Source organism: Pseudonaja textilis, chromosome 1 (assembly GCF_049901715.1).
Source record: "Pseudonaja textilis isolate UNSWEBS1 chromosome 1, rPseTex1.2, whole genome shotgun sequence".
Lineage (NCBI taxonomy): Eukaryota > Metazoa > Chordata > Lepidosauria > Squamata > Elapidae > Pseudonaja > Pseudonaja textilis.
This window is the reverse complement of record NC_141990.1, coordinates 194,516,620-194,532,536: the sequence shown is the minus strand read 5'-3', so window position 1 is coordinate 194,532,536 and position 15,917 is coordinate 194,516,620. Positions and strand designations below refer to the sequence as shown.

Genomic DNA, 15,917 nt, shown 5'->3' with positions numbered 1-15,917 from the left:
ATATTAGCTTTTCATTTTTGCATATATATATATATATACACATACATACATACATACACACATACAAACATATACATAATGTAAGCTGTCCTCTGACAGATGAGAACTGTCCCACAGTGTCCACTATGTCTATCAGTCTTTGCAGTTATCCATATTTTGATTAGTCCTTTAAACTGATCTATTTTAGCAAAAAAATAATCTTAAACCTCAGTTTCCCTTTTGTGTGGAATCATATTTTTAATATATCCTATATTTAATTTATCAGGGGATGCAGGAGTCCCTTGATCCGGTAAAATTAACTCCCAAGATTGTAATTCTAGAGACCTAGGAGCCAGGACTGGGGCTAATGTGGAACAGATTATAAATGGCCTTTCTCTCAGAAAGAAGAGCTTGGAAATAAGTTTGGGAAGTCAGTTCCTCCTGCCAATGGGGGTGAGAATTTGGCAGACAGTCTGCTCTCAGCTGCCAGAATGGACCGTGTTTATTTTTGCTTTCCCCAAGAGCCCATTCTTGGAGTGGTGATGATGTAAGGCTTGGCCACAGATTCCAGAGTTATAACTGGCTGTCTAGTCAAGTGGGCAAAAGATGAAAGCAAGAGCAAGACAAATAAAGCATAAGAGAAAAGGGCTGAAACTTAAGAGCTAAATGACAACCATGCCATTTTTATTTCATGCTGTTTACAGGTTCTGAACGTATGGCCCCAACACTATGTGAAAGCTCCAACGTATGTCATTGATTATAACGCAGAGTAAGATCTCATATTACACACCACTGAGCCTGTGGCTGTTATTAGTGAATACTTACTTACTCTGCATTTGTTTTCTTACAGTGCTCACCTTGCGCTTCTATTTACTTTTCTCCATCTGTGACTACTCAGTCCCAATGCAAGCACAGACTGAACCTGTTTGCAGGGACAAAAACAAGGTAACGATCACATCGAGTTATTTTATGTGTGTGCTTCAACAAGGAGCAATTGGCCGTGCCATGATAAAAATAGTGCAAACTGCAACTTGCATCTCAATAATATTACTTAACAAAAAGAATATTATTGTTATTTAAATTAAAGACTAAAAGAAGTTAGAGCCCAGCAGATGTAGAACCTTTTCTGTGTATTTCTCATTCGTTCCCTGGACTTTAGGCAGTACAGCTCCTTTGGAGACTGGTTCCAAAGTAAAACTCATGCACTGAAATTTTGCATTTCAGGAGGTTCACAATGCCTCCTGGGAGGAAACAGTCTGAAAAAAACATAATGTTCAAGTTGCAAACATTACCCTCTCATAAAATGGGTGTGGCAAATTGTGAAAATAATATTGGAAAAACAAGGCAGATATCTATATAGATAAACTAGATATCTATATAGATAAAGTGAAAAGGTCTAAAATTTCACTGAATTACAGAAATATCCAGATACTCATACAGTATTTAGCTGCTGTTCTTCACTGAACCAGCATAGCCTAAGCTAAGGTTTATTTAAATCAGTTAGCATGTGGGACAAACTTCAAGAAAACAAATTCCTGGATGTCTAATCCAGTGGTTAAGACCAAATGGAAGGCATAAAAAAGCTTTCAGAGAATAAATGTTACACTAGCCACAGAAACAGTTTTCCTCATGAATGTGTGATTCAACAATGCAAATTTAGAACCCAAACCATTGGTTAAAACCAACATAATCTTGATAAATCCCCAGGTTTCTTCATTCCAAGCAGGCACTAAAATAGAAGTCTCAATCCCTGTGCTCTGCTATACCAATCACTAGTCAACATGAGGGGTCATATATTTGGGAAACCATTTCCCTAACTTGTCTTTATGTACTGAAGGATCGGGAGGTGAATTTACTTTGAGATTTTTGTTTATCCTTAACATCTTCCAACATTAGAAATGGTTATTAGTGATAAGCCTTATTTTCATTTAGCACTCATGGTACTTCTTAAATACAACCTACATGGAAGAGTGGCAAGATTGTTCCTAAGATGATTGAAAATGAAGTTGCAGGTACGCATCTGGTAGCAATCTATATCTACAAATTTCCCCAGAAATAATAAATTTGTACTGATCCAAAACTAACAGATAGATTCCATGTATTTTATATCAAGAAATATTCAAACATGCCACTTTTCACCTATTATTTGAAACAGGGTGCTTCAGAAACTTTGCTATGCCACCTGATGTTCTTAACGATCACTCCAATATGAAATATTCTTTCTCAACTACCTCATTTTACCTGGCAAGTTGCAGAATTAAAATTATATTGTAAAAATGCTAATATGTTAACATTTACAAATTAATTTAAAATGTTATGAAGTGTTTCTAGTAATAAATGGCGATTGCTCTCTCCATATTCCAAAATACTATTGCAATTTTTATGACATAGAAATGTCCAGGTTTTATTGGATCAAACGTTTCAGTTTTCCGAAGGCTGTAGGATATACCCAATATAGTTTCAGTGGATTTAACACTATGCCTATTTTACAATAGGGAAAAGGTTACTGACATCTTTCCAACTGTCAGCAAAAGTTAGTTGGTTCAAGCGTGTATTAATGTGATTTAAATGATATTAAAGTAAGGATTGCAAAAGGTTCTTTTAAATCTGTCAAACAGGTTTGAATCTTGCTAATCTAGTTTACAATTTAAAATATGAAATGAAGGGGGGAAAATCCATTTCAGGCTTGAAACCCAGCCAGATGCCTTAAAAACCTATCATTGCCTGCATTTCAATGAACAATTTCAAAAATGAGTTTCATAACCTTCGGTCTTCATGTGTATCAACAATAACTGAGTAGGAAAAACACATTTTATTAATGAAATCATAATCAGTTGTATGTATGGTAACCATGGACACATTTTTGAGGATTATGGTCAGATTTTACTTCAGGCCATTTTAAACTAAAATGTAGCACACGTACAAAGATATACTCTGAAGTTTGTTTTGAAACGCTGCAGGCAATAAACCTTGTTATTAACTAAGGAAAAGTGCTCTGATGTTTGTTTCCTACTTGCCTGGCTTCCCACTAGAATCTGTTACAGGAACCATACAATGGACTAGATTTTCTAATCTAGTTGGGCTCTTAATCTCCCCACAAAGAGAAGAAGCAGGAAGTCTAGGACAACCTTTTCCACACACAGCAGTAGAATCAGAAGGATACTGTCATCATACTATTACCAGTTCAAGATACCTAGAAGATTCTGGACTGTGAAAGACTGATCCAAAATCAATATCTGCCACAGGGGTTGGCGTTGCTGCTGCTAAATTTCTCTCATTCACAGTCTGTATTCAATCCAAACAATGGTGGGGCATTCAAGAAATGGATTTTCTGAAAACCAGCAGCAAATATAAACAAGGTAGACTGCAAATATGGGAGTCAATCATACAAAGCCATTGCTTTCTACTACTAAAAAACCAGGTGAAAACTCCAAACACAAATTTACCCAAGTAACACGTATAATCCCTACACAGGCAAATAAAATGTCTAGAGCAGTTCAAGGAACTATTCAATGATCCATCAGCAAAGGCCACCCATTTTTGAGATGCACAGAATCCAGCTTGCCTGTGTGGGTATTTGCATGAAAAAGTCATATAATACTGCAGTGTTGTAAGAGAGTTGCTGTCAGACACTCTGTAGAACATGCAACTTTCTCAGAATTGGAAAACTTGCTTGCTTCCTATTTGTTTCCTGAGGAACGTCCCTTTTCAAGCCCTACAAAAAATTCTGCCTAGTTTGGACAGAAGAATATCTCCACTTATATCTTGGGTTGATTTTCACAGACATCATCACCAACATACCAGGTACAAGCTCAGGTCACCATCCATCCCATTTGATTCTTCAAAACAGATATCCACTCAGTAAGCGACTCAGTTCATAAAAAGAAGTAGCTAGCTGTATGGCATGGCTGATTGGGAAAAAAATATACACCGAAGTCTAGATTATGAGCCAACAGGACATTTGGGAAAGCTGCCACCAGTCCTCTTGATTCAAAAGATACAGCAGGGTATATGTTTTTGCAAGAGAGCCCATCTTCCACTGTTACTAGCTACCAACACTAGATCTAACAGAGACACATGCTCCAGCACCTTTCCATCAAACAATACCATTTTATTGGAACCAATAGTTTTCTCTGTGACAGTTCCTGCCTGTGGAACAGCCTCCCTCTGGAAATCCAGATATCCTTGGTTCTATTAATTTTTTATAAGGCACTGAAGATCTGGCTGTTCCCCCAGATATTTGTTCAAGGGGTTCAAGATTCAGTGACTCTCTTGGTTAAAGTTATTTTTTATAAATTATATATTTTAATCTCAGACTTTGTGGTTTGAATCATGGGATTGTTGCTTTCATAGTCATTTCTGTGAGATGGGCACCCCTATGTATCATTTAAATAAATAAACTCGAGTAACTTATCAAGCTACTGAGCAACTTACACAAATGCACTTTCAAATGCAAAGCATTTGCATGGAAACGATTTCAAGAAGGCTGCTCTGCAAAATTGAAATGGAGCTGAAATATTCAAAGAGCCAAAAGAAGACAAGTTTTATGATGTGAAACTGATCTCTAACAGCTAGTGGGATGCTGATGCAACCAAAGTGCTATGGTGCAATCTTTCTGTATTTATCATGTCAATGGGTGGTGGGTTGGGAAGTATGCTGTGTGCTTTTGCTTTAGTGATATATGCCATCAAGAAGCTTGTGCTTTGGGCAGTCTAGAAATCATGTTAAATAAACAAACAGACACTGCTTACCCAGGCAACACTGGCATACAAATACAAGCTTCTTGTATTGATGTTGTATGTAATAAGTTGCTCTTCAAGTACTCAAATGGAAAAACTGACAGGATAAAAATATTTATTGCTGGACTTGGGTTCTATCATTTTTAACTAAAACCATCAAGTTTTATTTTTATTCATTTCCAATGACAGAGCTGATTAGTCTACCCATGCAACAAAACACATCAGTACAATTCTCAGACTGCAGTGGCAAGAACGCTAATTTTAATCTTCCACTTGTTATACATAACTGTACGTTCTCTCCTCTCCCTTAGAGGAAAAAGTTCAGGATCTTCTCCTGACCGGATGATCTGCAGAAATTATTTTAAGTATTTTCTCTGATTGGAGAACTAATGAAACGGCAGCAGTGAGGAAACGGAAGGCAGTAAAATGCTTTGCTATAGAAAATTCTAGGTTTATTTCCTCCAAAATAATTTTGTCCAATGTTCCGGACAAAAATATACAACTTTAGGTTTGATCAGTCATTTACTAATCCAATAAAATGCAGAATGATTGCATATTCACAGACCAACTGTTGAGGGAAATAGTATCCTGTGACTTAGTTAAAATAATATGCCCTGTGATATATAACCTCTGCAACTTTTAAAAACATTTAAACTAGTAGGATCTTCTAAAGATCTATTTAAAAAAGGATTCCCCCATAATTTTCTAAAAATCACTAGGTAGATGACAGGAGATTTTTGATACTTGAATGAACAGTATGTTCTCAGAGTAACTATAACACTTTAAATTTTTCTTTTTCCTACCAGACACTGAAATTATTTTTTTAAAAAACCAAGAAAGCATTTTCAGATTTCCTTCAGAAACTGAAATGATTAGAAAACAGTACACAATAGTTTCCAAGTCTTCTGGGGTTTTTCCCCCAAGATAATAATTTAGTTTCCATGAAAAGCGAAGTAGAAGAATGGAAATAAGCAGAAGATTATCAGTTTCAGTTGCAAGCATGTTTCTTCTTCCATGTCAAGCTTCCAGTTACCTTAGCAACCAAGGCGGCATCAAGGGACACTGCATGAAGTACACTTTCATGAAGGAAAATGTTAGCCTTCAAAAAAAAAATCAACAACTTTTTTCAAGCGGAAACATTATCTGACATTAACCCAAGTCCTCAGTGGACTTTCTAGTTCCAAGTACAATTGCTTGGAATTTAAATAATTGGTTCTTACCTTTGTGTCAATAGATTTAAGTTTGAGATGGAGCAGTGGTGGGATTTAATTTTTTTTTTTGCTACCGGTTTTGTGGGAGTGGCTTGGTGGGCGTGGCAGGGGAAGGATACTGTAAAATCTCCAGTCAGAGGTGGTATTTGCTGGTTCTCCAAACTTCTCAAAATTTCCACTACCGGTTCTCCAGAACTGGTCAGAACCTGCTGAATACCACCTCTGAGATGGAGGTGTGTTTTAAACAATCACAAGTAAATGCATAAAACTAAAATGAAAGATTCTCGTCTCTCAATTTGACCTGGAAGAGGGAATATGGATTAGATCCAAATCCTTTCTCCAACAGCAACCGCAAAAGTATCTATCTAGATCAGGGGTGTCCAACCTTTCACCTTCCCTGGGCCACATTAGAAGATGAAAATTTGGTTTGGGCCGCACATAAAATAAAATAACAGTAACGATACCTGATCATCCCAAAAAACCATAGAAAACATAGTTAACATATTAAATTTATTTGGAAATGAAGTTAGTGAGATGCTTTTATTATTTATTATTAATTATTTATTGAAAATTATTTTTTTTTATCATGTTTTTTTTAAACACGGTTTATCACGGTTTATTTTCCGGCCAAATTTTGCGGGGGGAAGAAAGCTCGCCTGCCTCGTGCCTACCTCTCCTCCTGCAAATGGCCCAGCTGGATGCGGCAGGACTGGAAGGCAGAAGCAGCAGTGGCAACAGCGGCGGTGGAGGCAACAGCAGAAGGTGGTGCTCTGATGGCGCCTGCCTTTTCTGTTGCTGCTTGGCATGGCGCTCGCCTCGCCCCACCTTGCGCCTGCCTCTCCTCCTCCTCCTCACTGGCTCTGGCACGAAGGTTGGGGTGGGCACTGGGCCACATTACGAGGCGACCTGGGCCGCATGCGGCCCGTGGGCCGCGGGTTGGACAAGCCTGATCTAGATTCAGCTTTTTCAAAACGTCCCACTCCAACTCTCTTTGAAAATCTGGTTGATGCAAGGACCACCATAATAGAACCAGGTCATATAAGTCTCTTAACAGTTCTGAACCTGATACAGGTGTCTCTCCTTCCACAATTTAATTTCATCAGTTTCTTTGCCTCTCTTTCATTCCTTTCTCCTAAAGCTGGCAAGATATTTCTTTTTCCTTAGGTGATGTCCGGGGAGGACCAGAAGAAGGTGGGGAAAGGGTACACAAATACATTAGGTATAGATGTGTATATAAGTGCTTGTGTGTTTTAAATGTGATAGTAGACTGAGCTTTCTCCAAGCCAGGGAGAGACCATCTGGAGCCTAGTTTGCAATATATACAAGCAGTCAGTTCTTAGATTCTCTGCTCTGTCTGTCTGTCTGTCTGTCTGTGTGTACACGCGCACACCAAACTGTCCTGAACATATATTTTAAAGTGCATGCTTCTAGGTATTATTCTCAAATTCTGAAACTTATGAAGACAAACAGGTAATTGCTTTAAAGATTTTCAAATACTTCTTTTAAAGAGGAATTTGAGACAAAACAACTGTGTTTTTTAAAACAATTTCTTAGATATGAACTTTGCTACCCCTTATTTGCCATCTTAAAAATACTGAAATTTATGTTTTCTTTTCATAACCACTCAAGCTCAATTTCTGAGATTTCTGTTAAGCAGAAGCAGTCTAGCGTCTAGACACTGTTTTCAATACTGGAGTATGTACTTGTGCAAAATATACTTTCCTTTCCCTCCCCCCACAACCCCCAAAAATGTTAGTGTAAGAGTTTCCCAGAACTTCCTGCTTCTACCCCTATCTGCATTGAAGGTTTACTGGATCATGTTCATTCATTCTGTTCCTCTCTATAACTGGGAGTGAATGCAAGTGGAAAAGGAGAATTTTTTAAAAAAATTCTTAACTTCAATTACAAATTTCACATTGTATTCCTAACTTCTTCATTCTGACTAACCCTGAAAACAGATTAAAAGAAACTGACTTCATGCATTATACCATAATTGAACTTTTTTTTTTAAACTCTCAATTGGTTTGGTTTCCACAACACATCAAACCATATCCATGGATTATAAACCACAATAACTGGTGTTAATACACATTCATCCCAAACCAAAGCAACATTATGACTTAGCATGATGTATAAAGAATTTGATGCTTTCTCCTTTCCTTTCTAATATTTTACATGAGGCTGATGGGTGAGCTCATTCATCATCATGGGATAAGGTATCATCGGTATGTTGATGATACCCAATTATGTCTCCTGAGCCTAGGTGAATTAAATGCTGCCATGAATATCTTATCTAAGCGTCTGGCTGTTGTGAAGGTCTGGATAGGAGCAACAGGCTTCAGCTGAACTCTGGCAAGACTGAATAGCTTTGGACTTTAGGGCCTATTGGTTCCAGGACTATGCCATCTTTGGCATTAGAAGGGGTTGCATTATTACAGACAGACCCAGGACACAATCTGGGGTCGTCCTACACTCACTACTCCTATTTTGTGAGAATATGGCAGTTGTGACTAGGAGAGATTTGCACAGTTTAGTCTTGTGCACTACAGGTAGACCTCAACTTACGACCATAATCGAGCCCAAAACTTCTGTTGTTAAGTGAGACATTTGTTAAGTTAAATTAATTTGCATTAACTTGGATTTTGTACTTGTTTTGAAACTTGCTTTTTGATCGGATTGTTGTGCACCACCCAGAGTTGCTTTGGGTGAGTGAGCAGCTATATAAATTTGATTAATAGATAATAAATACAGTAATCAAAGGTAATAGATTCAATAAGCCAACATAACAGCATTGTGGCCTCTTGTTAAGTGATCTTTTTTATTTCTATGAGCCCAGAAAAGGTTCCTCAGACAAATTATAGTTTAAAACTTAAAAACGAACTGGAAACCATTAAACAGCATAATCAAGAGCAGGAAAAAAAACAACAAGCTAAGTTGTTATGTAAGAAACTACTCAAAAGCCACAGGGTACAAATGTTTTAATAGGTTGCCTCATACTGTACAAAAAGAACAGTTTGTCTTGGTTTTGGGAAACAATTTTCAATCAGAATTCTGTCACAGAAAAGACTCTGTCTATATTCCCACCATTCAAACTTCTCTTGATGGTGGTCTAACAAAACAAGTTCTGAAGCAAATCAAATTTTACATGTTCATACTGTATGGGAAAAGATGCATCTTTCAGATATGCTTTGTAGTAAGAACCGTAGAAACTGTAGTTTAAAAAGTGAAACAAGGACATGGCCCCACTCCTTTTCTTGTAAAACAGTTGATCAGCAAAACAGAAAATAAGTATTAATAGCTTGGAGTTGTTCTGCTTTTCCCTCTGTCCTATAAAGGTTCTATTAATAATGTTTAGCATAACACAACCAAGAAAATTATGCAAACCAATGTTGCAACAATTCCAATAGTACAATCTGTTCCCGCATAGGCTCTTCTGTACTTAATACTAGTCAACCTGATAATAGTTAATCAAAACTATACATATTAAATAAGAATAACATCCAAAATATTTAGTGTTAGGCAGGGGTGGGATTCTACCAGTTTGCATCTATTCGCTAGAACCAGTTGTTAACATTTTAAGCAGTTCGGAGAACCAGTTGTTAGAAAAAATTACTGGCCTAATCCTGTAAGGAAGGCAGGAAGGAAACATTCTGGTGTTGCTTACAGAAACGGTGTCTCCATTAACCCTTATTACATTCTTGGCAGGACTAGACTTCCTGTCTCAGGAACACCTCTGGAGTTTTTTCCCCTCCTTTGCTGGTACTTTGCTTGTGTGGAGGGACCATTCAAAGTTACAGTGGCACTGAAAAGTGACTTATGACCATTTTTCATACTTATGACTGTTGCAGCATCCCCACAGTCATGAGAGGCCAGGTGAGGAGTTGCGTGCCTCGATATGAGTGATATTGAGTTGGCCACACCCAGCCAATAACATGACCACCAAGCCATGTCCACCCAGTCACATGATCACGAAGCCATGCCCACCAACTAAGCCATGCACACAAATTTTTGTTAAAAATTTTGAATCCCACCCCTGGTGTTAGGCTAAATAACAGAATGCAGCCTCCCAAACACAATGTAGTCAGTATCATATGTAGTAAAAAAAAAAAAATTGTCTTTCATTGCTCCATAGCTGGCCTTTGTCAGACTTTCCTTTAAGGAACAAAAATACCAGAAAATTTAGAAAGCATTAAAATGTACGCCACAGTTGATGCAGAGAAATGTACTAATGCATCACTGACTTCTTTCATAGGGTGTTACAGATTTTATATTATTGCAATAAATGGCTGAGAGACAAGGTCTTCTGCATGCAGCGTTCCTCCTATATCATCACTTTTCTTCCTAGGCAACATACTTCCAATGGAAGCAAAAGTATGTATACAGGAACATTTCAGAAACAATTTGGAGCTGAATCCTTTTTCATATGCATTCCATGTATTGGGAAAACAAAGAGAATAGCAAGTGCTCTTTTGTCAATCTGCAGAGTTTGAAAGAGAGAAGAAGGTTGCAATATCTTGCAGAAGGTATAGAATTCTCCACTATTCAATAAGCATTTATTTAGACTGGCCTAATAATGCCATAGAGGGGATAAAAGAACTAAAGGACTTATCATCTACAATGGTTTAATCACTCCACATTTATGCTCTAATCCCCAAAGCATCACAAAATGGGGTAAATTAGAGAAAAACTACAAGTTTCTAGGCTTAGATCAGGTAAGGAGAATAGATTATCATAGCCTTCTTTGACTGGGAAACCTTTAACTGTGCTAGCATTGAAATCCCAGAAAGTGTAATCTAAGAATATCTAGACTAGGGGTGTCCAACTTTGGCAACTTTAAGACTTGTGGACTTCAACTCCAGAATTCCTCAGCCAGCAAAGCTGGCTGAGGAATTCTGGGAGTTGAAGTCCACAAGTCTTAAAGTTGCCAAGGTTGGACACCCCTGATCTAGACAATACTGTGCACTAACCCAATAAAAGGTACTGGTTAAAATACAGGCCTAGGACTAATACCATAATCCAGTACCAAGTTTACCACTGTTTAAGATCCATCCTCAGCCAGAGATGCTCACTGAGGGAACTGTAATTAGTTGCTATCTGTCAGCCCAACTTTTTTGTTGTACAGGGGAAAAAAAATGGGGATATGAATGTAACGTGCACCACCTGCAGCTCTTAGAGGAAAGGAAGCATATACATCAGAAAGGAGAGGGGGGTGAGGGAGAGGGAGAGAGATCATAACAGGCCTCTGTCAATAAACTCCTTAGATAATGAAAATGACCAATCAGGAAGAGCAGACAGCTTGGAACAACACAAAACAGATTGGGAGTAGGAAATCAGATACCCTCTTTTTTAGAAATATTAATACCGCTCTGTGGTTTTCAAATTTAGTCATACCAATGATCCTAGATGAGGGGACTTGATCCTTTCACTCAAATCCTTCAGCCCCTCCTTTTCAGTGCAGTCAGCCCATTTTAGAAGAGAGACAATGGCTGTTCAATTCCCAAAGGTCTTCCCCCACCCCAGTAGATAAAACAATTTCTAATGCAGTGAATATACCATGGAACACAGTGGAGACGGTCACCAACAAGTGGAGAAAACAGGGCACAACAGTGACATTACCAAGAACTAGATGTCCCTCAAAAATTGATGAAAAAAACAAGAAGAAAACTGATCTGAGAGGCTGCCAAGAGGCCTACAGAATTATTAAAGGAGGCATTCCAGACAAGAACTGATTATATATTACATGTGATAACAACCTCCTTTATATTCTTCATATGTCTGGGCTGTGGGATAGATGGCAAGATGAAAGTCTTTTCTTACAAAGAAAAATAACTAAACCTGGCTACATTTCACAAAAACCTACATAATGAAAGTATGTGGGAAAATGTGTTATGGTCTGATGAGACCAAGATTGAACTTTTTGGCCAAAATTCCAAAGCTACTTTTTGCACAAAAACAACACAGCATATCACCCAAAGTACACCACACCCACAGTGAAGCTTGGTGGCATGGTAGCATTATTCCTTGGGATTGCTTTTCTTCTGCTGGAACTGAGGCATTAATCAAGGTGGAGGGAATTATGAACAGTTCTAAACATCATTCAGTTTTGGCACAAAACTTTCAGGCTTCTGCTAAAATGCTGAAGATGAAGAAAAAGGTCCTCTTTCAACAGGCAAAGACCCAAAGAATACGTCCAAATCAACAAAAGACTTGTTTCACCAGAAGATCAAAGTTTTGAAATGACCCAGTCACAGCTTAGACCTGACTCCAACTAAAAATCTATGAGGTGACCTGAAGAGGGCTGTGCATAGGAGATGCCCTCACATTCTGACAGATTCAGAGTGCTTTTGCAAGGAAGAGAAGGCAAAGATTCCCAAGGCAAAATGTGACAAGCTGATGGACTTCTACACCAAAAGCTGGATGCTGTCATATAATCAAAAGGTGCTTTAACAAAGTATTAGTTTAAGTTTGTGCACACTTATGCAATCACGTTATTGTACCTTGTTTATTGTAATTTTCCCCCTAAAAGATTTCAGTTTGTTTTTTGATTGAATTGTACAGCTTGTATGTTATATTAGTAGGTGCAAAAAAACTTCTGAAGTGATTTATCTTGGTCTGATTTTTTTAATATCTCAAAAACATGGCATTTAATGTGGGTATGTAGACTTTTTACATCCACTGTATGTCATGGAAGGAGCTTCTTAGTTCTTAACTCTTCTTTCAGAAGTTCTCCCCTTCTTAAGCCCAAGTTACATCTCGAAGGTATTCAAATTAAAGCAAACAATTTAGAGTTCATCTTCTTTTCATTTGTCATGGAAAAAATGGTAACAGGTTGCTATTTGAAACATTTTTCTTCCTGAAGTAAATCCCACTGAAATTCTGAGTAAACGTATGGTTAAGTCAAAACTTCGCATTTACACTCACAATCTATCTCATGCTTGCCACTTTATCACTAGCCTAGAAAGCACCAACACTGCATAATCAATGCCAGATAAATGAGAAACCTGTTTAAATACTGCCATCCTGCTGTGAAGAACACACAATTAATCTGAGTAAGAAGCATCATAGAAAGAGGATTAAAATCAAACAAATGCAGGTACTGACTTGAGTATTTTTTTAAAACAAGAAAATTATGTAAAATAAAATAAAGGCTCAGTAATTCCGAAACAACTGGTTCTGAAGTTCAGCCAGCATATTTCCTGATGTGCGAGACACTGTGGAAAACTGATAAGAATTTGCTAAGTAATTACTTATGTAGCTCCCTTCACTTTCCCTTTCTTTTCTGCACACAAGTGCATGGCACATGGGCAAAGTACAAAACCACTAGACTGCCTTTTAAGACCTGTCACATGAAGAATATAACCTTGGCAGTACTCAACAAATTCCCTAGTCAGATCAACAGAAGAAATCAAAGGACTGGAAAGGTTGGAGAATTCTGCTGCTGCCAATACGCAAAACCTAAAGTGCATTTCAGATGTATGACACCACAGCTTCATATAGATAAATCTCTTCCAAACTTTCGATGCTTTAGCGTTTTTTTCAGCAGTTTGGTAAAATTAAATATTTAAAACCACATCTTCTCTATGGTAAGCAGAGCTGAAAGAAAAGGCAGCAACCAATTGTTACAACATATAAAGATCAATAAATAAGTGATAGGGGTATACACTAAGCTCAATCAGGTTCTGTGAGTGAATAATCAGCCTATACAGGTTTTCAAATGATGGCATGTTGTTTGAAACTTGTAAGTAGCATCCTCAAAAAGACAACTAGGCAACCAGTTTTTGTTTTGACTTAGGACCAGTACCAGAGCAATTCAACAGTTTCCCCTACATGTTAGCTCTGTTAAAGATACAAATAGTGGCAAGATTCAGAACAAATAGAGCCAAACTATTGGCATTTCACGCATCAGGACCATTATCACAGCAGGGACTGTCAATCATTGGAACATTCCTATAACAGCTCAGGCAATATGACAATGATCTACCAAGGGAGGGGGACACAGTCTCGGCAGCATACTCAAAGTCTCCTTGCCAGCTTCATGCTTTTTAATTCATCCAATCAGATTGTCAGCCCTGACCTAGCAGAAGACTTGCATCAAGCTTCAAACATTTAAAAACATCAATCATAAAAACAAAGACAGGACATTGAATTATGCAGTATTAACCTCCAGGGTTTGCATACAAAGACCTTAGATTTATTTATGTCCCAGTGCGTTAAGAGCTTCAGTACACCGTTCTTTGCACCAAACCGGCTGCCAATTTGATGAACCTCTCCGCCCTCAGCAGGAGTGCAGCGTCTCTGATTAATGAGTGCATACGTGTGGAAAAGTGTAAGGACAGAAAAACAGGGTTAAAAACACACAATTATGGCTCTGCACATCTATTGGACCAGTGCAATAATTATCTTCAAACTGAATTTCCTGTCAGGGAAAACAAATTAAGCAGTTTTTGCTTACAATATACATTCATCCAAATACTGAAGTAAAACCAGCCTTTCTATGTATTTTCTTACAGATACAAATATAAATGTATGTGCATCTCGGTGCAAGTCTGCTCCCTTTCCAATATAACAGCCTTTGATGTCTTTCCTTGAAAAATATTTTCCAAGCCTCCATTTATTTTTTCCTCAATCTTGAAGACATTAAATGAAAGCAAGCTTTATTTGACTCAAAAGAACAAATTAAAGAAGTAGGTATGAATGTTTTCTTCAATTTTCAAATCTGAAAGAGAATATGGTCCCAAATCCCACAAAGGGAATAGTAAAACATGAACAGTTAAAAATAAAGCAGGTTCTTACTCTAAAGATTCATTACAGCTTCATTCATGTTCATTATTAATCTAATCTCCACAAAACCAAAAGACCAATACCTGTTATTATTGCCTCACCAAGGATGATTTATTATAATACATTACTTACAGCAGTAAGTATTTTCAATAGAAAATCAACAAAATAGCATATAGTAGTTTACCATTTTTGTGGATGGAGTTTAGCTTTAAAGATAAATATTTAACAGCTTGACTACTTTATAAAAATATTAGCAATTAAGGTTAACGCACACAAAATAATGAACCATCTTGAAAACAGCTCAAACAATATTCCAAGATTAGTCATTTAGGAATAAGCCTTATTGAACTAAGCAGGAATTACCCTACACGCAAAGGATCGTACAAGATCGAGCTGTAAACAAAACCAAAAGTGTGTTACTTGTTGAGCTTGAGAATCAAAAGCAGCAGCTTTTTCTTCTTTTTCAACTCTGAAATGTCAAAAGTATTAATTTACTGGGAAATCTATATTAATATTTTTTTTATCTTTCAAACAGGAGTTTGCCTTCAACATGTGCAAAGTGACCTGAAGGGCAATGAATAGGAGGTGGAGGTAATATGCCAATTGACAAAACAAGCAACAAAAGAAGGAGAAACTAGTATTCACAATCTTTCTCCCATCACACTTTTTGTACTCACAACAGGATTCAAAACTGCGCTCAAAATTACACTATCCTAATTCATTAGCAGGAAATATATGAGTGTATCTGATGGCTGTGTTCTCTTTTGCCATATGAGAACCAGGAAAGGGCAATCAAGTATAGGTTGGAAGTTTGATGCAAATCCAAATGCAAATTTTGCTGGAAACTACTTTACTGGTGTACTTTTTATACTACATAGACACACTTAAGATAATGATGTGCATACTAGAAAAACAATGAAATTATTTCAAGCTAATGGTGGCCTTTAGCAGCTTGATAAAACTAGCATTTCAAATCAACTCTGAACCAGAGGTGGTATTCAGCAGATTCTGACCAGTTCTGGAAAATCAGTAGCGGAAATTTTGAGTAGTTCAGAGAACCGGCAAATAATACCTTGACTGGAGATTTTACAGTATCCTTTCCCTGCCAGCGCATCAAGCCCACAGAACCAGTAGTAAAAAAAAATTGAATCCCACCACTGCTCTGAACATATTACAAATATTATTTTTCCTTTGCAATAAACTTTCA

At 37.4% G+C, this 15,917-nt stretch overlaps 1 protein-coding gene and 1 long non-coding RNA gene across 16 annotated transcripts in view; one reads left to right on the top strand and one right to left on the bottom strand.

The window, feature by feature from the left end:
• The window catches only part of BAZ2B (bromodomain adjacent to zinc finger domain 2B), a 233,378-nt gene that overhangs the window by 208,461 nt on the left and 9,000 nt on the right, over nucleotides 1-15,917 (bottom strand). For 5 of the 15 annotated variants that reach the window (XM_087920137.1, XM_087920141.1, XM_087920149.1 and 2 more), the window contains exon 2: nucleotides 809-901. The exons of the other annotated variants lie outside the window; for them this stretch is intronic. The gene's annotated coding sequence lies outside the window, so the exon portion shown is untranslated. The remainder of the gene's footprint in view (nucleotides 1-808; nucleotides 902-15,917) is intronic. 15 annotated transcript variants of the gene reach the window in all.
• LOC148127982 (uncharacterized) lies at nucleotides 573-14,563 on the top strand. Its single transcript, XR_015740774.1, has 3 exons — nucleotides 573-724; nucleotides 830-924; nucleotides 14,440-14,563. It is a non-coding gene; the product is annotated as an uncharacterized LOC148127982 (long non-coding RNA).